The following is a 24,417-nucleotide window of genomic DNA, read 5'->3' as shown; positions in this document are numbered from 1 at the left end:
AAAAAAATTATTTTTCACTGTATGAAATGTCTTAGAAAAGTTTTTTTGAAAAGACAATTTTTTTTCAATAATTTTCACTTTTAGTACGTAAAAAAACTTTCTTAGACAATTTTTAATGACGTTAGTTTCAAACAAAAAGAATTAGACAGTTTCGCAAAAAAAAATTATTTTTCACTGTATGAAATGTCTTAGAAAAATTTTTGAAAATTTTTTTCACTTTTAGTACGTAAAAAAACTTTCTTTGACAATTTTTAATGACGTTAGTTTCAAACAAAAAGAATTAGACAGTTTCGCAAAAAAAAATTATTTTTCACTGTATGAAATGTTTTAGAAAAATTTTTGAAAATTTTTATTGAAAAGAAAATTTTTTTCAATAACTTTCACTTTTAGTACGTAAAAAAACTTTCTTAGACAGTTTTTAATGACGTTAGTTTCAAACAAAAAGAATTAGACAGTTTCGCAAAAAAAAATTACTTTTCACTGTATGAAATGTCTTAGAAAAATGTTTTTGAAAAGACAATTTTTTTTCAATAATTTTCACTTTTAGTACGTAAAAAAACTTTCTTAGACAATTTTTAATGAGGTTAGTTTCAAACAAAAAGAATTAGACAGTTTCGCAAAAAAAATTATTTTTCACTGTATGAAATGTCTTAGAAAAGTTTTTTTGAAAAGACAACTTTTTTTCAATAATTTTCACTTTTAGTACGTAAAAAAACTTTCTTAGACAATTTTTAATGACGTTAGTTTCAAACAAAAAGAATTTTTCACTGTATGAAATGTCTTAGAAAAATTTTTGAAAATTTTTTTTTAAAAGACAATTTTTTTCAATAATTTTCACTTTTAGTACGTAAAAAAACTTTCTTAGACAATTTTTAATGACGTTAGTTTCAAACAAAAAGAATTAGACAGTTTCGCAAAAAAAAATTATTTTTCACTGTATGAAATGTCTTAGAAAAGTTCTTTGAAAAGAAAATTTTTTTCAATAATTTTCACTTTTAGTACGTAAAAAAACTTTCTTAGACAATTTTTAATGACGTTAGTTTCAAACAAAAAGAATTAGACAGTTTCGCAAAAAAAAAAATTATTTTTCACTGTATGAAATGTCTTAGAAAAGTTTTTTTGAAAAGACAATTTTTTTTCAATAATTTTCACTTTTAGTACGTAAAAAAACTTTCTTAGACAATTTTTAATGACGTTAGTTTCAAACAAAAAGAATTAGACAGTTTCGCAAAAAAAAATTATTTTTCACTGTATGAAATGTCTTAGAAAAGTTTTTTTGAAAAGACAATTTTTTTTCAATAATTTTCACTTTTAGTACGTAAAAAAACTTTCTTAGACAATTTTTAATGACGTTAGTTTCAAACAAAAAGAATTAGACAGTTTCGCAAAAAAAAATTATTTTTCACTGTATGAAATGTCTTAGAAAAATGTTTTTGAAAAGACATTTTTTTTTCAATAATTTTCACTTTTAGTACGTAAAAAAACTTTCTTAGACAATTTTTAATGACGTTAGTTTCAAACAAAAAGAATTAGACAGTTTCGCAAAAAAAAATTATTTTTCACTGTATGAAATGTCTTAGAAAAGTTTTTTTGAAAAGACAATTTTTTTTCAATAATTTTCACTTTTAGTACGTAAAAAAACTTTCTTAGACAATTTTTAATGACGTTAGTTTCAAACAAAAAGAATTAGACAGTTTCGCAAAAAAAAATTATTTTTCACTGTATGAAATGTCTTAGAAAAATTTTTGAAAATTTTTTTTTAGAAGAAAATTTTTTTCAATAATTTTCACTTTTAGTACGTAAAAAAACTTTCTTTGACAATTTTTAATGACGTTAGTTTTAAACAAAAAGATTTAGACAGTTTCGCAAAAAAAAATTATTTTTCACTGTATGAAATGTTTTAGAAAAATTTTTGAAAATTTTTATTGAAAAGAAAATTTTTTTCAATAACTTTCACTTTTAGTACGTAAAAAAACTTTCTTAGACAGTTTTTAATGACGTTAGTTTCAAACAAAAAGAATTAGACAGTTTCGCAAAAAAAAATTACTTTTCACTGTATGAAATGTCTTAGAAAAATGTTTTTGAAAAGACAATTTTTTTTCAATAATTTTCACTTTTAGTACGTAAAAAAACTTTCTTAGACAATTTTTAATGACGTTAGTTTCAAACAAAAAGAATTAGACAGTTTCGCAAAAAAAAATTATTTTTCACTGTATGAAATGTCTTAGAAAAGTTTTTTTGAAAAGACAATTTTTTTTCAATAATTTTCACTTTTAGTACGTAAAAAAACTTTCTTAGACAATTTTTAATGAGGTTAGTTTCAAACAAAAAGAATTAGACAGTTTCGCAAAAAAAATTATTTTTCACTGTATGAAATGTCTTAGAAAAGTTTTTTTGAAAAAACAACTTTTTTTCAATAATTTTCACTTTTAGTACGTAAAAAAACTTTCTTAGACAATTTTTAATGACGTTAGTTTCAAACAAAAAGAATTAGACAGTTTCGCAAAAAAACATTATTTTTCACTGTATGAAATGTCTTAGAAAAGTTTTTTTGAAAAGACAACTTTTTTTCAATAATTTTCACTTTTTGTACGTAAAAAAACTTTCTTAGACAATTTTTAATGACGTTAGTTTCAAACAAAAAGAATTAGACAGTTTCGCAAAAAAAAATTATTTTTCACTGTATGAAATGTCTTAGAAAAGTTTTTTTGAAAAGACAATTTTTTTTCAATAATTTTCACTTTTAGTACGTAAAAAAACTTTCTTAGACAATTTTTAATGAGGTTAGTTTCAAACAAAAAGAATTAGACAGTTTCGCAAAAAAAAATTATTTTTCACTGTATGAAATGTCTTAGAAAAGTTTTGTTGAAAAGACAATTTTTTTTCAATAATTTTCACTTTTAGTACGTAAAGAAACTTTCTTAGACAATTTTTAATGATGTTAGTTTCAAACAAAAAGAATTAGACAGTTTCGCAAAAAAAAATTATTTTTCACTGTATGAAATGTCTTAGAAAAACTTTTTTGAAAAGACAATTTTTTTTCAATAATTTTCACTTTTAGTACGTAAAAAAACTTTCTTAGACAATTTTTAATGAGGATAGTTTCAAACAAAAAGAATTAGACAGTTTCGCAAAAAAAAATTATTTTTCACTGTATGAAATGTCTTAGAAAAGTTTTTTTGAAAAGACAATTTTTTTCAATAATTTTCACTTTTAGTACGTAAAAAAACTTTCTTAGACAATTTTTAATGACGTTAGTTTCAAACAAAAAGAATTAGACAGTTTCGCAAAAAAAAATTATTTTTCACTGTATGAAATGTCTTAGAAAAATGTTTTTGAAACGACAATTTTTTTTCAATAATTTTCACTTTTAGTACGTAAAAAAACTTTCTTAGACAATTTTTAATGACGTTAGTTTCAAACAAAAAGAATTAGACAGTTTCGCAAAAAAAAATTATTTTTCACTGTATGAAATGTCTTAGAAAAGTTTTTTTGAAAAGACAACTTTTTTTCAATAATTTTCACTTTTAGTACGTAAAAAAACTTTCTTAGACAATTTTTAATGACGTTAGTTTCAAACAAAAAGAATTAGACAGTTTCGCAAAAAAAAATTATTTTTCACTGTATGAAATGTCTTAGAAAAATTTTTGAAAATTTTTTTTTAGAAGAAAATTTTTTTCAATAGTTTTCACTTTTAGTACGTAAAAAAACTTTCTTTGACAATTTTTAATGACGTTAGTTTCAAACAAAAAGAATTAGACAGTTTCGCAAAAAAAAATTATTTTTCACTGTATGAAATGTCTTAGAAAAATTCTTTGAAAAGAAAATTTTTTTCAATAATTTTCACTTTTAGTACGTAAAAAAACTTTCTTAGACAATTTTTAATGACGTTAGTTTCAAACAAAAAGAATTAGACAGTTTCGCAAAAAAAAAATTATTTTTCACTGTATGAAATGTCTTAGAAAAGTTTTTTTGAAAAGACAATTTTTTTTCAATAATTTTCACTTTTAGTACGTAAAAAATCTTTCTTAGACAATTTTTAATGACGTTAGTTTCAAACAAAAAAAATTAGACAGTTTCGCAAAAAAAAATTATTTTTCACTGTATGAAATGTCTTAGAAAAGTTTTTTTGAAAAGACAATTTTTTTTCAATAATTTTCACTTTTAGTACGTAAAAAAACTTTCTTAGACAATTTTTAATGACGTTAGTTTCAAACAAAAAGAATTAGACATTTTCGCAAAAAAAAATTATTTTTCACTGTATGAAATGTCTTAGAAAAATGTTTTTGAAAAGACATTTTTTTTCAATAATTTTCACTTTTAGTACGTAAAAAAACTTTCTTAGACAATTTTTAATGACGTTAGTTTCAAACAAAAAGAATTAGACAGTTTCGCAAAAAAAAATTATTTTTCACTGTATGAAATGTCTTAGAAAAGTTTTTTTGAAAAGACAATTTTTTTTCAATAATTTTCACTTTTAACGTAAAAAAACTTTCTTAGACAATTTTTAATGACGTTAGTTTCAAACAAAAAGAATTAGACAGTTTCGCAAAAAAAAATTATTTTTCACTGTATGAAATGTCTTAGAAAAATTTTTGAAAATTTTTTTTTAGAAGAAAATTTTTTTCAATAATTTTCACTTTTAGTACGTAAAAAAACTTTCTTAGACAATTTTTAATGACGTTAGTTTCAAACAAAAAGAATTAGACAGTTTCGCAAAAAAAAATTATTTTTCACTGTATGAAATGTTTTAGAAAAATTTTTGAAAATTTTTATTGAAAAGAAAATTTTTTTCAATAACTTTCACTTTTAGTACGTAAAAAAACTTTCTTAGACAGTTTTTAATGACGTTAGTTTCAAACAAAAAGAATTAGACAGTTTCGCAAAAAAAAATTACTTTTCACTGTATGAAATGTCTTAGAAAAATGTTTTTGAAAAGACAATTTTTTTTCAATAATTTTCACTTTTAGTACGTAAAAAAACTTTCTTAGACAATTTTTAATGACGTTAGTTTCAAACAAAACGAATTAGACAGTTTCGCAAAAAAACATTATTTTTCACTGTATGAAATGTCTTAGAAAAGTTTTTTTGAAAAGACAACTTTTTTTCAATAATTTTCACTTTTAGTACGTAAAAAAACTTTCTTAGACAATTTTTAATGACGTTAGTTTCAAACAAAAAGAATTAGACAGTTTCGCAAAAAAAAATTATTTTTCACTGTATGAAATGTCTTAGAAAAGTTTTTTTGAAAAGACAATTTTTTTTCAATAATTTTCACTTTTAGTACGTAAAAAAACTTTCTTAGACAATTTTTAATGAGGTTAGTTTCAAACAAAAAGAATTAGACAGTTTCGCAAAAAAAAATTATTTTTCACTGTATGAAATGTCTTAGAAAAGTTTTTTTGAAAAGACAACTTTTTTTCAATAATTTTCACTTTTAGTACGTAAAAAAACTTTCTTAGACAATTTTTAATGACGTTAGTTTCAAACAAAAAGAATTAGACAGTTTCGCAAAAAAAAATTATTTTTCACTGTATGAAATGTCTTAGAAAAGTTTTGTTGAAAAGACAATTTTTTTTCAATAATTTTCACTTTTAGTACGTAAAGAAACTTTCTTAGACAATTTTTAATGATGTTAGTTTCAAACAAAAAGAATTAGACAGTTTCGCAAAAAAAAATTATTTTTCACTGTATGAAATGTCTTAGAAAAACTTTTTTGAAAAGACAATTTTTTTTCAATAATTTTCACTTTTAGTACGTAAAAAAACTTTCTTAGACAATTTTTAATGAGGATAGTTTCAAACAAAAAGAATTAGACAGTTTCGCAAAAAAAAATTATTTTTCACTGTATGAAATGTCTTAGAAAAGTTTTTTTGAAAAGACAATTTTTTTCAATAATTTTCACTTTTAGTACGTAAAAAAACTTTCTTAGACAATTTTTAATGACGTTAGTTTCAAACAAAAAGAATTAGACAGTTTCGCAAAAAAAAATTATTTTTCACTGTATGAAATGTCTTAGAAAAGTTTTTTTGAAAAGACAATTTTTTTCAATAATTTTCACTTTTAGTACGTAAAAAAACTTTCTTAGACAATTTTTAATGAGGTTAGTTTCAAACAAAAAGAATTAGACAGTTTCGCAAAAAAAAATTATTTTTCACTGTATGAAATGTCTTAGAAAAGTTTTTTTGAAAAGACAACTTTTTTTCAATAATTTTCACTTTTAGTACGTAAAAAAACTTTCTTAGACAATTTTTAATGACGTTAGTTTCAAACAAAAAGAATTAGACAGTTTCGCAAAAAAAAATTATTTTTCACTGTATGAAATGTCTTAGAAAAGTTTTGTTGAAAAGACAATTTTTTTTCAATAATTTTCACTTTCAGTACGTAAAGAAACTTTCTTAGACAATTTTTAATGATGTTAGTTTCAAACAAAAAGAATTAGACAGTTTCGCAAAAAAAAATTATTTTTCACTGTATGAAATGTCTTAGAAAAATTTTTGAAAATTTTTTTTTAAAAGACAATTTTTTTCAATAATTTTCACTTTTAGTACGTAAAAAAACTTTCTTAGACAATTTTTAATGACGTTAGTTTCAAACAAAAAGAATTAGACAGTTTCGCAAAAAAAAATTATTTTTCACTGTATGAAATGTCTTAGAAAAATGTTTTTGAAAAGACAATTTTTTTTCAATAATTTTCACTTTTAGTACGTAAAAAAACTTTCTTAGACAATTTTTAATGAGGATAGTTTCAAACAAAAAGAATTAGACAGTTTCGCAAAAAAAAATTATTTTTCACTGTATGAAATGTCTTAGAAAAGTTTTTTTGAAAAGACAATTTTTTTCAATAATTTTCACTTTTAGTACGTAAAAAAACTTTCTTAGACAATTTTTAATGACGTTAGTTTCAAACAAAAAGAATTAGACAGTTTCGCAAAAAAAAATTATTTTTCACTGTATGAAATGTCTTAGAAAAGTTTTTTTGAAAAGACAATTTTTTTCAATAATTTTCACTTTTAGTACGTAAAAAAACTTTCTTAGACAATTTTTAATGAGGTTAGTTTCAAACAAAAAGAATTAGACAGTTTCGCAAAAAAAAATTATTTTTCACTGTATGAAATGTCTTAGAAAAGTTTTTTTGAAAAGACAACTTTTTTTCAATAATTTTCACTTTTAGTACGTAAAAAAACTTTCTTAGACAATTTTTAATGACGTTAGTTTCAAACAAAAAGAATTAGACAGTTTCGCAAAAAAAAATTATTTTTCACTGTATGAAATGTCTTAGAAAAGTTTTGTTGAAAAGACAATTTTTTTTCAATAATTTTCACTTTCAGTACGTAAAGAAACTTTCTTAGACAATTTTTAATGATGTTAGTTTCAAACAAAAAGAATTAGACAGTTTCGCAAAAAAAAATTATTTTTCACTGTATGAAATGTCTTAGAAAAATTTTTGAAAATTTTTTTTTAAAAGACAATTTTTTTCAATAATTTTCACTTTTAGTACGTAAAAAAACTTTCTTAGACAATTTTTAATGACGTTAGTTTCAAACAAAAAGAATTAGACAGTTTCGCAAAAAAAAATTATTTTTCACTGTATGAAATGTCTTAGAAAAATTTTTGAAAATTTTTTTTTAAAAGACAATTTTTTTCAATAATTTTCACTTTTAGTACGTAAAAAAACTTTCTTAGACAATTTTTAATGACGTTAGTTTCAAACAAAAAGAATTAGACAGTTTCGCAAAAAAAAATTATTTTTCACTGTATGAAATGTCTTAGAAAAATGTTTTTGAAAAGACAATTTTTTTTCAATAATTTTCACTTTTAGTACGTAAAAAAACTTTCTTAGACAATTTTTAATGACGTTAGTTTCAAACAAAAAGAATTAGACAGTTTCGCAAAAAAAAATTATTTTTCACTGTATGAAATGTCTTAGAAAAGTTTTTTTGAAAAGACAATTTTTTTTCAATAATTTTCACTTTTAGTACGTAAAAAAACTTTCTTAGACAATTTTTAATGACGTTAGTTTCAAACAAAAAGAATTAGACAGTTTCGCAAAAAAAAATTATTTTTCACTGTATGAAATGTCTTAGAAAAATTTTTGAAAATTTTTTTTTAGAAGAAAATTTTTTTCAATAATTTTCACTTTTAGTACGTAAAAAAACTTTCTTTGACAATTTTTAATGACGTTAGTTTCAAACAAAAAGAATTAGACAGTTTCGCAAAAAAAAATTATTTTTCACTGTATGAAATGTTTTAGAAAAATTTTTGAAAATTTTTATTGAAAAGAAAATTTTTTTCAATAACTTTCACTTTTAGTACGTAAAAAAACTTTCTTAGACAGTTTTTAATGACGTTAGTTTCAAACAAAAAGAACTAGACAGTTTCGCAAAAAAAAATTACTTTTCACTGTATGAAATGTCTTAGAAAAATGTTTTTGAAAAGACAATTTTTTTTCAATAATTTTCACTTTTAGTACGTAAAAAAACTTTCTTAGACAATTTTTAATGACGTTAGTTTCAAACAAAAAGAATTAGACAGTTTCGCAAAAAAAAATTATTTTTCACTGTATGAAATGTCTTAGAAAAGTTTTTTTGAAAAGACAATTTTTTTTCAATAATTTTCACTTTTAGTACGTAAAAAAACTTTCTTAGACAATTTTTAATGAGGTTAGTTTCAAACAAAAAGAATTAGACAGTTTCGCAAAAAAAAATTATTTTTCACTGTATGAAATGTCTTAGAAAAGTTTTTTTGAAAAGACAACTTTTTTTCAATAATTTTCACTTTTAGTACGTAAAAAAACTTTCTTAGACAATTTTTAATGACGTTAGTTTCAAACAAAAAGAATTAGACAGTTTCGCAAAAAAAAATTATTTTTCACTGTATGAAATGTCTTAGAAAAGTTTTGTTGAAAAGACAATTTTTTTTCAATAATTTTCACTTTTAGTACGTAAAGAAACTTTCTTAGACAATTTTTAATGATGTTAGTTTCAAACAAAAAGAATTAGACAGTTTCGCAAAAAAAAATTATTTTTCACTGTATGAAATGTCTTAGAAAAACTTTTTTGAAAAGACAATTTTTTTTCAATAATTTTCACTTTTAGTACGTAAAAAAACTTTCTTAGACAATTTTTAATGAGGATAGTTTCAAACAAAAAGAATTAGACAGTTTCGCAAAAAAAAATTATTTTTCACTGTATGAAATGTCTTAGAAAAGTTTTTTTGAAAAGACAATTTTTTTCAATAATTTTCACTTTTAGTACGTAAAAAAACTTTCTTAGACAACTTTTAATGACGTTAGTTTCAAACAAAAAGAATTAGACAGTTTCGCAAAAAAAAATTATTTTTCACTGTATGAAATGTCTTAGAAAAATTTTTGAAAATTTTTTTTTAAAAGACAATTTTTTTCAATAATTTTCACTTTTAGTACGTAAAAAAACTTTCTTAGACAATTTTTAATGACGTTAGTTTCAAACAAAAAGAATTAGACAGTTTCGCAAAAAAAAATTATTTTTCACTGTATGAAATGTCTTAGAAAAATTCTTTGAAAAGAAAATTTTTTTCAATAATTTTCACTTTTAGTACGTAAAAAAACTTTCTTAGACAATTTTTAATGACGTTAGTTTCAAACAAAAAGAATTAGACAGTTTCGCAAAAAAAAATTATTTTTCACTGTATGAAATGTCTTAGAAAAGTTTTTTTGAAAAGACAATTTTTTTTCAATAATTTTCACTTTTAGTACGTAAAAAAGTTTTCTTAGACAATTTTTAATGACGTTAGTTTCAAACAAAAAGAATTAGACAGTTTCGCAAAAAAAAATTATTTTTCACCGTATGAAATGTCTTAGAAAAATGTTTTTGAAACGACAATTTTTTTTCAATAATTTTCACTTTTAGTACGTAAAAAAACTTTCTTAGACAATTTTTAATGACGTTAGTTTCAAACAAAAAGAATTAGACAGTTTCGCAAAAAAAAATTATTTTTCACTGTATGAAATGTCTTAGAAAAGTTTTTTTGAAAAGACAATTTTTTTTCAATAATTTTCACTTTTAGTACGTAAAAAAACTTTCTTAGACAATTTTTAATGACGTTAGTTTCAAACAAAAAGAATTAGACAGTTTCGCAAAAAAAAATTATTTTTCACTGTATGAAATGTCTTAGAAAAATTTTTGAAAATTTTTTTTTAGAAGAAAATTTTTTTCAATAATTTTCACTTTTAGTACGTAAAAAAACTTTCTTTGACAATTTTTAATGACGTTAGTTTCAAACAAAAAGAATTAGACAGTTTCGCAAAAAAAAATTATTTTTCACTGTATGAAATGTTTTAGAAAAATTTTAGAAAAATGTTTTTGAAAAGACAATTTTTTTTCAATAATTTTCACTTTTAGTACGTAAAAAAACTTTCTTAGACAATTTTTAATGACGTTAGTTTCAAACAAAAAGAATTAGACAGTTTCGCAAAAAAAAATGATTTTTCACTGTATGAAATGTCTTAGAAAATTTGTTTTGAAAAGACAATTTTTTTTCAATAATTTTCACTCTTAGTACGTTAAAAAACTTTCTTAGACAATTTTTAATGATGTTAGTTTCAAACAAAAAGAATTGGATAGTTTCGCAAAAAAAAATTATTTTTCACTGTATGAAATGTCTTAGAAAAATTTTTGAAAATTTTTTTTGAAAAGAAAATTTTTTTCAATAATTTTCACTTTTAGTACGTAAAAAAACTTTCTTAGACAATTTTTAATGACGTCAGTTTCAAACAAAAAGAATTAGACAGTTTCGCAAAAAAAAATTATTTTTCACTGTATGAAATGTCTTAGAAAAGTTTTTTTAAAAAGACAATTTTTTTTCAATAATTTTCACTTTTAGTACGTAAAAAAGTTTTCTTAGACAATTTTTAATGACGTTAGTTTCAAACAAAAAGAATTAGACAGTTTCGCAAAAAAAAATTATTTTTCACCGTATGAAATGTCTTAGAAAAATGTTTTTGAAACGACAATTTTTTTTCAATAATTTTCACTTTTAGTACGTAAAAAAACTTTCTTAGACAATTTTTAATGACGTTAGTTTCAAACAAAAAGAATTAGACAGTTTCGCAAAAAAAAATTATTTTTCACTGTATGAAATGTCTTAGAAAAGTTTTTTTGAAAAGACAATTTTTTTTCAATAATTTTCACTTTTAGTACGTAAAAAAACTTTCTTAGACAATTTTTAATGACGTTAGTTTCAAACAAAAAGAATTAGACAGTTTCGCAAAAAAAAATTATTTTTCACTGTATGAAATGTCTTAGAAAAATTTTTGAAAATTTTTTTTTAGAAGAAAATTTTTTTCAATAATTTTCACTTTTAGTACGTAAAAAAACTTTCTTTGACAATTTTTAATGACGTTAGTTTCAAACAAAAAGAATTAGACAGTTTCGCAAAAAAAAATTATTTTTCACGGTATGAAATGTTTTAGAAAAATTTTAGAAAAATGTTTTTGAAAAGACAATTTTTTTTCAATAATTTTCACTTTTAGTACGTAAAAAAACTTTCTTAGACAATTTTTAATGACGTTAGTTTCAAACAAAAAGAATTAGACAGTTTCGCAAAAAAAAATTATTTTTCACTGTATGAAATGTCTTAGAAAATTTGTTTTGAAAAGACAATTTTTTTTCAATAATTTTCACTCTTAGTACGTTAAAAAACTTTCTTAGACAATTTTTAATGATGTTAGTTTCAAACAAAAAGAATTGGATAGTTTCGCAAAAAAAAATTATTTTTCACTGTATGAAATGTCTTAGAAAAATTTTTTTGAAAAGACAATTTTTTTTCAATAATTTTCACTTTTAGTACGTAAAAAAACTTTCTTAGACAATTTTTAATGACGTTAGTTTCAAACAAAAAGAATTAGACAGTTTCGCAAAAAAAAATTATTTTTCACTGTATGAAATGTCTTAGAAAAATTTTTGAAAATTTTTTTTTAAAAGACAATTTTTTTCAATAATTTTCACTTTTAGTACGTAAAAAAACTTTCTTAGACAATTTTTAATGACGTTAGTTTCAAACAAAAAGAATTAGACAGTTTCGCAAAAAAAAATTATTTTTCACTGTATGAAATGTCTTAGAAAAATTCTTTGAAAAGAAAATTTTTTTCAATAATTTTCACTTTTAGTACGTAAAAAAACTTTCTTAGACAATTTTTAATGACGTTAGTTTCAAACAAAAAGAATTAGACAGTTTCGCAAAAAAAAATTATTTTTCACTGTATGAAATGTCTTAGAAAAATGTTTTTGAAAAGACAATTTTTTTTCAATAATTTTCACTTTTAGTACGTAAAAAAACTTTCTTAGACAATTTTTAATGACGTTAGTTTCAAACAAAAAGAATTAGACAGTTTCGCAAAAAAAAATGATTTTTCACTGTATGAAATGTCTTAGAAAATTTGTTTTGAAAAGACAATTTTTTTTCAATAATTTTCACTCTTAGTACGTTAAAAAACTTTCTTAGACAATTTTTAATGATGTTAGTTTCAAACAAAAAGAATTGGATAGTTTCGCAAAAAAAAATTATTTTTCACTGTATGAAATGTCTTAGAAAAATTTTTGAAAATTTTTTTTGAAAAGAAAATTTTTTTCAATAATTTTCACTTTTAGTACGTAAAAAAACTTTCTTAGACAATTTTTAATGACGTCAGTTTCAAACAAAAAGAATTAGACAGTTTCGCAAAAAAAAATTATTTTTCACTGTATGAAATGTCTTAGAAAAGTTTTTTTAAAAAGACAATTTTTTTTCAATAATTTTCACTTTTAGTACGTAAAAAAGCTTTCTTAGACAATTTTTAATGACGTTAGTTTCAAACAAAAAGAATTAGACAGTTTCGCAAAAAAAAATTATTTTTCACCGTATGAAATGTCTTAGAAAAATGTTTTTGAAACGACAATTTTTTTTCAATAATTTTCACTTTTAGTACGTAAAAAAACTTTCTTAGACAATTTTTAATGACGTTAGTTTCAAACAAAAAGAATTAGACAGTTTCGCAAAAAAAAATTATTTTTCACTGTATGAAATGTCTTAGAAAAGTTTTTTTGAAAAGACAATTTTTTTTCAATAATTTTCACTTTTAGTACGTAAAAAAACTTTCTTAGACAATTTTTAATGACGTTAGTTTCAAACAAAAAGAATTAGACAGTTTCGCAAAAAAAAATTATTTTTCACTGTATGAAATGTCTTAGAAAAATTTTTGAAAATTTTTTTTTAGAAGAAAATTTTTTTCAATAATTTTCACTTTTAGTACGTAAAAAAACTTTCTTTGACAATTTTTAATGACGTTAGTTTCAAACAAAAAGAATTAGACAGTTTCGCAAAAAAAAATTATTTTTCACGGTATGAAATGTTTTAGAAAAATTTTAGAAAAATGTTTTTGAAAAGACAATTTTTTTTCAATAATTTTCACTTTTAGTACGTAAAAAAACTTTCTTAGACAATTTTTAATGACGTTAGTTTCAAACAAAAAGAATTAGACAGTTTCGCAAAAAAAAATTATTTTTCACTGTATGAAATGTCTTAGAAAATTTGTTTTGAAAAGACAATTTTTTTTCAATAATTTTCACTCTTAGTACGTTAAAAAACTTTCTTAGACAATTTTTAATGATGTTAGTTTCAAACAAAAAGAATTGGATAGTTTCGCAAAAAAAAATTATTTTTCACTGTATGAAATGTCTTAGAAAAATTTTTTTGAAAAGACAATTTTTTTTCAATAATTTTCACTTTTAGTACGTAAAAAAACTTTCTTAGACAATTTTTAATGACGTTAGTTTCAAACAAAAAGAATTAGACAGTTTCGCAAAAAAAAATTATTTTTCACTGTATGAAATGTCTTAGAAAAATTTTTGAAAATTTTTTTTTAAAAGACAATTTTTTTCAATAATTTTCACTTTTAGTACGTAAAAAAACTTTCTTAGACAATTTTTAATGACGTTAGTTTCAAACAAAAAGAATTAGACAGTTTCGCAAAAAAAAATTATTTTTCACTGTATGAAATGTCTTAGAAAAATTCTTTGAAAAGAAAATTTTTTTCAATAATTTTCACTTTTAGTACGTAAAAAAACTTTCTTAGACAATTTTTAATGACGTTAGTTTCAAACAAAAAGAATTAGACAGTTTCGCAAAAAAAAATTATTTTTCACTGTATGAAATGTCTTAGAAAAATTTTTTTGAAAAGACAATTTTTTTTCAATAATTTTCACTTTTAGTACGTAAAAAAACTTTCTTAGACAATTTTTAATGACGTTAGTTTCAAACAAAAAGAATTAGACAGTTTCGCAAAAAAAAATTATTTTTCACTGTATGAAATGTCTTAGAAAAGTTTTTTTGAAAAGACAATTTTTTTTCAATAATTTTCACTTTTAGTACGTAAAAAAACTTTCTTAGACAATTTTTAATGACGTTAGTTTCAAACAAAAAGAATTAGACAGTTTCGCAAAAAAAAATTATTTTTCACTGTATGAAATGTCTTAGAAAAATTTTTGAAAATTTTTTTTTAGAAGAAAATTTTTTTCAATAATTTTCACTTTTAGTACGTAAAAAAACTTTCTTTGACAATTTTTAATGACGTTAGTTTCAAACAAAAAGAATTAGACAGTTTCGCAAAAAAAATTATTTTTCACTGTATGAAATGTTTTAGAAAAATTTTTGAAAATTTTTATTGAAAAGAAAATTTTTTTCAATAACTTTCACTTTTAGTACGTAAAAAAACTTTCTTAGACAGTTTTTAATGACGTTAGTTTCAAACAAAAAGAATTAGACAGTTTCGCAAAAAAAAATTACTTTTCACTGTATGAAATGTCTTAGAAAAATGTTTTTGAAAAGACAATTTTTTTTCAATAATTTTCACTTTTAGTACGTAAAAAAACTTTCTTAGACAATTTTTAATGACGTTAGTTTCAAACAAAAAGAATTAGACAGTTTCGCAAAAAAACATTATTTTTCACTGTATGAAATGTCTTAGAAAAGTTTTTTTGAAAAGACAACTTTTTTTCAATAATTTTCACTTTTAGTACGTAAAAAAACTTTCTTAGACAATTTTTAATGACGTTAGTTTCAAACAAAAAGAATTAGACAGTTTCGCAAAAAAAAATTATTTTTCACTGTATGAAATGTCTTAGAAAAGTTTTTTTGAAAAGACAATTTTTTTTCAATAATTTTCACTTTTAGTACGTAAAAAAACTTTCTTAGACAATTTTTAATGAGGTTAGTTTCAAACAAAAAGAATTAGACAGTTTCGCAAAAAAAAATTATTTTTCACTGTATGAAATGTCTTAGAAAAGTTTTTTTGAAAAGACAACTTTTTTTCAATAATTTTCACTTTTAGTACGTAAAAAAACTTTCTTAGACAATTTTTAATGACGTTAGTTTCAAACAAAAAGAATTAGACAGTTTCGCAAAAAAAAATTATTTTTCACTGTATGAAATGTCTTAGAAAAGTTTTGTTGAAAAGACAATTTTTTTTCAATAATTTTCACTTTTAGTACGTAAAGAAACTTTCTTAGACAATTTTTAATGATGTTAGTTTCAAACAAAAAGAATTAGACAGTTTCGCAAAAAAAAATTATTTTTCACTGTATGAAATGTCTTAGAAAAACTTTTTTGAAAAGACAATTTTTTTTCAATAATTTTCACTTTTAGTACGTAAAAAAACTTTCTTAGACAATTTTTAATGAGGATAGTTTCAAACAAAAAGAATTAGACAGTTTCGCAAAAAAAAATTATTTTTCACTGTATGAAATGTCTTAGAAAAGTTTTTTTGAAAAGACAATTTTTTTCAATAATTTTCACTTTTAGTACGTAAAAAAACTTTCTTAGACAACTTTTAATGACGTTAGTTTCAAACAAAAAGAATTAGACAGTTTCGCAAAAAAAAATTATTTTTCACTGTATGAAATGTCTTAGAAAAATTTTTGAAAATTTTTTTTTAAAAGACAATTTTTTTCAATAATTTTCACTTTTAGTACGTAAAAAAACTTTCTTAGACAATTTTTAATGACGTTAGTTTCAAACAAAAAGAATTAGACAGTTTCGCAAAAAAAAAATTATTTTTCACTGTATGAAATGTCTTAGAAAAATTCTTTGAAAAGAAAATTTTTTTCAATAATTTTCACTTTTAGTACGTAAAAAAACTTTCTTAGACAATTTTTAATGACGTTAGTTTCAAACAAAAAGAATTAGACAGTTTCGCAAAAAAAAATTATTTTTCACTGTATGAAATGTCTTAGAAAAATTCTTTGAAAAGAAAATTTTTTTCAATAATTTTCACTTTTAGTACGTAAAAAAACTTTCTTAGACAATTTTTAATGACGTTAGTTTCAAACAAAAAGAATTAGACAGTTTCGCAAAAAAAAAATTATTTTTCACTGTATGAAATGTCTTAGAAAAGTTTTTTTGAAAAGACAATTTTTTTTCAATAAGTTTCACTTTTAGTACGTAAAAAAACTTTCTTAGACAATTTTTAATGACGTTAGTTTCAAACAAAAAGAATTAGACAGTTTCGCAAAAAAAATTATTTTTCACTGTATGAAATGTCTTAGAAAAGTTTTTTTGAAAAGACAATTTTTTTTCAATAATTTTCACTTTTAGTACGTAAAAAAACTTTCTTAGACAATTTTTAATGACGTTAGTTTCAAACAAAAAGAATTAGACAGTTTCGCAAAAAAAAATTATTTTTCACTGTATGAAATGTCTTAGAAAAATGTTTTTGAAAAGACAATTTTTTTTCAATAATTTTCACTTTTAGTACGTAAAAAAACTTTCTTAGACAATTTTTAATGACGTTAGTTTCAAACAAAAAGAATTAGACAGTTTCGCAAAAAAAAATTATTTTTCACTGTATGAAATGTCTTAGAAAAGTTTTTTTGAAAAGACAATTTTTTTTCAATAATTTTCACTTTTAGTACGTAAAAAAACTTTCTTAGACAATTTTTAATGACGTTAGTTTCAAACAAAAAGAATTAGACAGTTTCGCAAAAAAAAATTATTTTTCACTGTATGAAATGTCTTAGAAAAATTTTTGAAAATTTTTTTTTAGAAGAAAATTTTTTTCAATAACTATCACTTTTAGTACGTAAAAAAACTTTCTTAGACAGTTTTTAATGACGTTAGTTTCAAACAAAAAGAATTAGACAGTTTCGCAAAAAAAAATTACTTTTCACTGTATGAAATGTCTTAGAAAAATGTTTTTGAAAAGACAATTTTTTTTCAATAATTTTCACTTTTAGTACGTAAAAAAACTTTCTTAGACAATTTTTAATGACGTTAGTTTCAAACAAATAGAATTAGACAGTTTCGCAAAAAAACATTATTTTTCACTGTATGAAATGTCTTAGAAAAGTTTTTTTGAAAAGACAACTTTTTTTCAATAATTTTCACTTTTAGTACGTAAAAAAACTTTCTTAGACAATTTTTAATGACGTTAGTTTCAAACAAAAAGAATTAGACAGTTTCGCAAAAAAAAATTATTTTTCACTGTATGAAATGTCTTAGAAAAGTTTTTTTGAAAAGACAATTTTTTTTCAATAATTTTCACTTTTAGTACGTAAAAAAACTTTCTTAGACAATTTTTAATGACGTTAGTTTCAAACAAAAAGAATTAGACAGTTTCGCAAAAAAAAAATTATTTTTCACTGTATGAAATGTCTTAGAAAAGTTTTTTTGAAAAGACAATTTTTTTTCAATAATTTTCACTTTTAGTACGTAAAAAAACTTTCTTAGACAATTTTTAATGACGTTAGTTTCAAACAAAAAGAATTAGACAGTTTCGCAAAAAAAATTATTTTTCACTGTATGAAATGTCTTAGAAAAGTTTTTTTGAAAAGACAATTTTTTTTCAATAATTTTCACTTTTAGTACGTAAAAAAACTTTCTTAGACAATTTTTAATGACGTTAGTTTCAAACAAAAAGAATTAGACAGTTTCGCAAAAAAAAATTATTTTTCACTGTATGAAATGTCTTAGAAAAATGTTTTTGAAAAGACAATTTTTTTTCAATAATTTTCACTTTTAGTACGTAAAAAAACTTTCTTAGACAATTTTTAATGACGTTAGTTTCAAACAAAAAGAATTAGACAGTTTCGCAAAAAAAAATTATTTTTCACTGTATGAAATGTCTTAGAAAAGTTTTTTTGAAAAGACAATTTTTTTTCAATAATTTTCACTTTTAGTACGTAAAAAAACTTTCTTAGACAATTTTTAATGACGTTAGTTTCAAACAAAAAGAATTAGACAGTTTCGCAAAAAAAAATTATTTTTCACTGTATGAAATGTCTTAGAAAAATTTTTGAAAATTTTTTTTTAGAAGAAAATTTTTTTCAATAACTATCACTTTTAGTACGTAAAAAAACTTTCTTAGACAGTTTTTAATGACGTTAGTTTCAAACAAAAAGAATTAGACAGTTTCGCAAAAAAAAATTACTTTTCACTGTATGAAATGTCTTAGAAAAATGTTTTTGAAAAGACAATTTTTTTTCAATAATTTTCACTTTTAGTACGTAAAAAAACTTTCTTAGACAATTTTTAATGACGTTAGTTTCAAACAAATAGAATTAGACAGTTTCGCAAAAAAACATTATTTTTCACTGTATGAAATGTCTTAGAAAAGTTTTTTTGAAAAGACAACTTTTTTTCAATAATTTTCACTTTTAGTACGTAAAAAAACTTTCTTAGACAATTTTTAATGACGTTAGTTTCAAACAAAAAGAATTAGACAGTTTCGCAAAAAAAAATTATTTTTCACTGTATGAAATGTCTTAGAAAAGTTTTTTTGAAAAGACAATTTTTTTTCAATAATTTTCACTTTTAGTACGTAAAAAAACTTTCTTAGACAATTTTTAATGACGTTAGTTTCAAACAAAAAGAATTAGACAGTTTCGCAAAAAAAAATTATTTTTCACTGTATGAAATGTCTTAGAAAAGTTTTTTTGAAAAGACAACTTTTTTTCAATAATTTTCACTTTTAGTACGTAAAAAAACTTTCTTAGACAATTTTTAATGACGTTAGTTTCAAACAAAAAGAATTAGACAGTTTCGCAAAAAAAAATTATTTTTCACTGTATGAAATGTCTTAGAAAAGTTTTGTTGAAAAGACAATTTTTTTTCAATAATTTTCACTTTTAGTACGTAAAGAAACTTTCTTAGACAATTTTTAATGATGTTAGTTTCAAACAAAAAGAATTAGACAGTTTCGCAAAAAAAAATTATTTTTCACTGTATGAAATGTCTTAGAAAAACTTTTTTGAAAAGACAATTTTTTTTCAATAATTTTCACTTTTAGTACGTAAAAAAACTTTCTTAGACAACTTTTAATGAGGATAGTTTCAAACAAAAAGAATTAGACAGTTTCGCAAAAAAAAATTATTTTTCACTGTATGAAATGTCTTAGAAAAGTTTTTTTGAAAAGAAAGTTTTTTTCAATAATTTTCACTTTTAGTACGTAAAAAAACTTTCTTAGACAACTTTTAATGACGTTAGTTTCAAACAAAAAGAATTAGACAGTTTCGCAAAAAAAAATTATTTTTCACTGTATGAAATGTCTTAGAAAAATTTTTGAAAATTTTTTTTAAAAGACAATTTTTTTCAATAATTTTCACTTTTAGTACGTAAAAAAACTTTCTTAGACAATTTTTAATGACGTTAGTTTCAAACAAAAAGAATTAGACAGTTTCGCAAAAAAAAATTATTTTTCACTGTATGAAATGTCTTAGAAAAATTCTTTGAAAAGAAAATTTTTTTCAATAATTTTCACTTTTAGTACGTAAAAAAACTTTCTTAGACAATTTTTAATGACGTTAGTTTCAAACAAAAAGAATTAGACAGTTTCGCAAAAAAAAATTATTTTTCACTGTATGAAATGTCTTAGAAAAACTTTTTTGAAAAGACAATTTTTTTTCAATAATTTTCACTTTTAGTACGTAAAAAAACTTTCTTAGACACTTTTTAATGACGTTAGTTTCAAACAAAAAGAATTAGACAGTTTCGCAAAAAAAAATTATTTTTCACTGTATGAAATGTCTTAGAAAAGTTTTTTTGAAAAGACAATTTTTTTTCAATAATTTTCACTTTTAGTACGTAAAAAAACTTTCTTAGACAATTTTTAATGACGTTAGTTTCAAACAAAAAGAATTAGACAGTTTCGCAAAAAAAAATTATTTTTCACCGTATGAAATGTCTTAGAAAAATGTTTTTGAAACGACAATTTTTTTTCAATAATTTTCACTTTTAGTACGTAAAAAAACTTTCTTAGACAATTTTTAATGACGTTAGTTTCAAACAAAAAGAATTAGACAGTTTCACAAAAAAAAATTATTTTTCACTGTATGAAATGTCTTAGAAAAGTTTTTTTGAAAAGACAATTTTTTTTCAATAATTTTCACTTTTAGTACGTAAAAAAACTTTCTTAGACAATTTTTAATGACGTTAGTTTCAAACAAAAAGAATTAGACAGTTTCGCAAAAAAAATTATTTTTCACTGTATGAAATGTCTTAGAAAAGTTTTTTTGAAAAGACAATTTTTTTTCAATAATTTTCACTTTTAGTACGTAAAAAAACTTTCTTAGACAATTTTTAATGACGTTAGTTTCAAACAAAAAGAATTAGACAGTTTCGCAAAAAAAAATTATTTTTCACTGTATGAAATGTCTTAGAAAAATTTTTGAAAATATTTTTTTAAAAGACAATTTTTTTCAATAATTTTCACTTTTAGTACGTAAAAAAACTTTCTTAGACAATTTTTAATGACGTTAGTTTCAAACAAAAAGAATTAGACAGTTTCGCAAAAAAAAATTATTTTTCACTGTATGAAATGTCTTAGAAAAATTCTTTGAAAAGAAAATTTTTTTCAATAATTTTCACTTTTAGTACGTAAAGAAACTTTCTTAGACAATTTTTAATGACGTTAGTTTCAAACAAAAAGAATTAGACAGTTTCGCAAAAAAAAATTATTTTTCACTGTATGAAATGTCTTAGAAAAATTTTTTTGAAAAGACAATTTTTTTTCAATAATTTTCACTTTTAGTACGTAAAAAAACTTTCTTAGACAATTTTTAATGACGTTAGTTTCAAACAAAAAGAATTAGACAGTTTCGCAAAAAAAAATTATTTTTCACTGTATGAAATGTCTTAGAAAAGTTTTTTTGAAAAGACAATTTTTTTTCAATAATTTTCACTTTTAGTACGTAAAAAAACTTTCTTAGACAATTTTTAATGACGTTAGTTTCAAACAAAAAGAATTAGACAGTTTCGCAAAAAAAAATTATTTTTCACTGTATGAAATGTCTTAGAAAAATTTTTGAAAATTTTTCTTGAGAAGAAAATTTTTTTTAATAATTTTCACTTTTAGTACGTAAAAAAACTTTCTTTGACAATTTTTAATGACGTTAGTTTCAAACAAAAAGAATTAGACAGTTTCGCAAAAAAAAATTATTTTTCACTGTATGAAATGTTTTAGAAAAATTTTTGAAAATTTTTTTTGAAAAGAAAATTTTTTTCAATAACTTTCACTTTTAGTACGTAAAAAAACTTTCTTAGACAATTTTTAATGACGTTAGTTTCAAACAAAAAGAATTAGACAGTTTCGCAAAAAAAAATTACTTTTCACTGTATGAAATGTCTTAGAAAAATGTTTTTGAAAAGACAATTTTTTTTCAATAATTTTCACTTTTAGTACGTAAAAAAACTTTCTTAGACAATTTTTAATGACGTTAGTTTCAAACAAAAAGAATTAGACAGTTTCGCAAAAAAACATTATTTTTCACTGTATGAAATGTCTTAGAAAAGTTTTTTTGAAAAGACAATTTTTTTTTAATAATTTTCACTCTTAGTACGTTAAAAAACTTTCTTAGACAATTTTTAATGATGTTAGTTTCAAACAAAAAGAATTGGATAGTTTCGCAAAAAAAAATTATTTTTCACTGTATGAAATGTCTTAGAAAAATTTTTTTGAAGACAATTTTTTTTCAATAATTTTCACTTTTAGTACGTAAAAAAACTTTCTTAGACAATTTTTAATGACGTTAGTTTCAAACAAAAAGAATTAGACAGTTTCGCTAAAAAAATTATTTTTCACTGTATGAAATGTTTTAGAAAAATTTTTGAAAATTTTTTTTGAAAAGAAAATTTTTTTCAATAATTTTCACTTTTAGTACGTAAAAAAACTTTCTTAGACAATTTTTAATGACGTTAGTTTCAAACAAAAAGAATTAGACAGTTTCGCAAAAAAAAATTATTTTTCACTGTATGAAATGTCTTAGAAAATGAAAAGAAAATTTTTTTCAATAATTTTCACTTTTAGTACGTAAAAAAACTTTCTTAGACAATTTTTAATGACGTTAGTTTCAAACAAAAAGAATTAGACAGTTTCGCAAAAAAAAATTATTTTTCACTGTATGAAATGTCTTAGAAAAGTTTTTTTGAAAAGACAATTTTTTTTCAATAATTTTCACTTTTAGTACGTAAAAGAACTTTCTTAGACAATTTTTAATGACGTTAGTTTCAAACAAAAAGAATTAGACAGTTTCGCAAAAAAAAATTATTTTTCACTGTATGAAATGTCTTAGAAAATTTTTTTGAAAAGACAATTTTTTTTCAATAATTTTCACTTTTAGTACGTAAAAAAGTTTTCTTAGACAATTTTTAATGACGTTAGTTTCAAACAAAAAGAATTAGACAGTTTTGCAAAAAAAAATTATTTTTCACTGTATGAAATGTCTTAGAAAAATATTTTTGAAAAGACAATTTTTTTTCAATAATTTTCACTTTTAGTACGTAAAAAAACTTTCTTAGACAATTTTTAATGACGTTAGTTTCAAACAAAAAGAATTAGACAGTTTCGCAAAAAAAAATTATTTTTCACTGTATGAAATGTCTTAGAAAAAAATTATTTTGAAAAGACAATTTTTTTTCAATAATTTTCACTTTTAGTACGTAAAAATACTTTCTTAGACAATTTTTAATGACGTTAGTTTCAAACAAAAAGAATTAGACAGTTTCGCAAAAAAAAAATTATTTTTCACTGTATGAAATGTCTTAGAAAATTTTTTTGAAAAGACAATTTTTTTTCAATAATTTCCACTTTTAGTACGTAAAAAAACTTTCTTAGACAATTTTTAATGACGTTAGTTTCAAACAAAAAGAATTAGACAGTTTCGCAAAAAAAAATTATTTTTCACTGTATGAAATGTCTTAGAAAATGAAAAGAAAATTTTTTTCAATAATTTTCACTTTTAGTACGTAAAAAAACTTTCTTAGACAATTTTTAATGACGTTAGTTTCAAACAAAAAGAATTAGACAGTTTCGCAAAAAAAAATTATTTTTCACTGTATGAAATGTCTTAGAAAAGTTTTTTTGAAAAGACAATTTTTTTTCAATAATTTTCACTTTTAGTACGTAAAAAAGTTTTCTTAGACAATTTTTAATGACGTTAGTTTCAAACAAAAAGAATTGGATAGTTTCGCAAAAAAAAATTATTTTTCACTGTATGAAATGTCTTTTTCTGTTAATAGATTTAGTGAACCATTGTATTTTTTTCAGATGTAGTTAATTTGTATGTATGTTATTCCTGAAGAGGACATCTTGTGATGTCGAAAACGTTCGATACTTAATTTGTTGCGTAATTTTCTGCCTATGTAAATGTAATAAACTTGAAGATGCTAAACTTGATCACGTTGCTCGACTTCATATGCGCATGAAATGTCTTAGAAAAATTTTTGAAAAGTTTTTTTGAAAAGAAAGTTTTTTTCTATAATTTTCACTTTTAGTACGTAAAAAAACTTTCTTAGACAATTTTTAATGACGTTAGTTTCAAACAAAAACAACTAGACAGTTTCGCAAAAAAAAATTATTTTTCACTGTATGAAATGTCTTAGAAAAATTTTTGGAAATTTTTTTTCAAAAGAAAGTTTTTTTCAATAATTTTCACTTTTAGTACGTAAAAAAACTTTCTTAGACAATTTTTAATGACGTTAGTTTCAAACAAAAAGAATTAGACAGTTTCGCAAAAAAAAATTATTTTTCACTGTATGAACGGTCTTAGAAAAATTTTTTTGAAAAGACAATTTTTTTTCAATAATTTTCACTTTTAGTACGTAAATAAACTTTCTTAGACAATTTTTAATGACGTTAGTTTCAAACAAAAAGAATTAGACAGTTTCGCAAAAAAAAGTCATTTTTCACTGTATGAAATGTCTTAGAAAAGTTTTTTTGAAAAGACATTTTTTTTTCAATAATTTTCACTTTTAGTACGTAAAAATACTTTCTTAGACAATTTTTAATGACGTTAGTTTCAAACAAAAAGAATTAGACAGTTTTGCAAAAAAAAAATTATTTTTCACTGTCTTAGAAAATTGTTTTGAAAAGACAATTTTTTTTCAATAATTTTCACTTTTAGTACGTAAAAA

Source organism: Aplidium turbinatum, chromosome 7, assembly GCF_918807975.1.
Source record: "Aplidium turbinatum chromosome 7, kaAplTurb1.1, whole genome shotgun sequence".
NCBI lineage: Eukaryota > Metazoa > Chordata > Ascidiacea > Aplousobranchia > Polyclinidae > Aplidium > Aplidium turbinatum.
This window is presented reverse-complemented; position numbering follows the sequence as displayed.